Here is a 1,059-nt window from a genome sequence, read left to right on the forward strand (position 1 = left end):
AGTGTTTTTGTTTGGCTTTTGGTTTGGATTTTGTTTTTTTGGTTAAACCCACTTTCATTCCTTTCAAATGGCAGCAGGCAAGTCTGAATCACTGCACTGTTTCTTACTTTGACATTTTCTTCCAACCCAGCTTCACTCGCCTCAAGTCAGAGAAAGTGGGAAGGAACCTGTCCCCAGGCTGGAACCAGCTGCCCACCCACCCAGCATCTCCACTGGCTCCCTGGATTCTTGGGGTGGTGGGGGAGGGGCGGAGAGCCAAAATGGGAGTGGGAAAGTGTGTCTGCTGCCCGGACTGGTCTCCTCCCTGCAAGGCCTGAGCAAGCATCTCCACATGAAATACCCGGAGCATGGGTCTTGTCTCATTTCTCAATTCTACGAAGGCTCTGGCCAAATCCTTATTGTGTGCTGGGCCTCCCCTGCCTTCCCATGGGGTGAGGATATGCGGGAGAGAAAGTGAGGATTCAGGCGCTGAGCAAATACTTCATGTGTATCATGGGTATGAGTTGTGGGGAGGGGTCCTATCCTCAGGAAGTCTGGATGTACAAACCCTCAGAGAAATAGAGAACTGCTCATTGTAATAATGTCGCAACAGAAGAAGAGCAGGATGTCACAGGAGAGAATAATTCTGAGGATTGCAGTTGTCATTTAGATAGCCAGGCCGGGTCGCTCTAAACATTTAAGCAGAGATGTGAAGGATAAATAAGAATCATATCAAGGGCGGCACTTGTGGCTCAGAGGAGAGGGCTCTGCCCCATATACCGGACGTGGTGGGTTCAAACCCAGCCCCGGCCAAAACAAAAACAAAAAAAGAAAGAAAGAAAGATTCATCGGGCTTGGTACCCATAGCACAGTGGTTACAGCGCGGAGCTGGCAGATTCAAAATTGGCCCAGACCAGCTAAAGAACAATGACAACTGCAACAAAAAATAGCTGGGCATTGTGGCATGTGCTACTTGGGGAGGTTGAACGAAGAGAATCACTTAAGCCCAGGAGTTTGAGGTTGCTGTGAGCTGTGATGCCACAAACACTCTACCAAGGACAACATGGTAGACTCTGTCTC

The sequence above is a fragment of the Otolemur garnettii genome, unplaced genomic scaffold (assembly GCF_000181295.1).
Source record: "Otolemur garnettii isolate 467f Iridium unplaced genomic scaffold, OtoGar3 scaffold00058, whole genome shotgun sequence".
Lineage (NCBI taxonomy): Eukaryota > Metazoa > Chordata > Mammalia > Primates > Galagidae > Otolemur > Otolemur garnettii.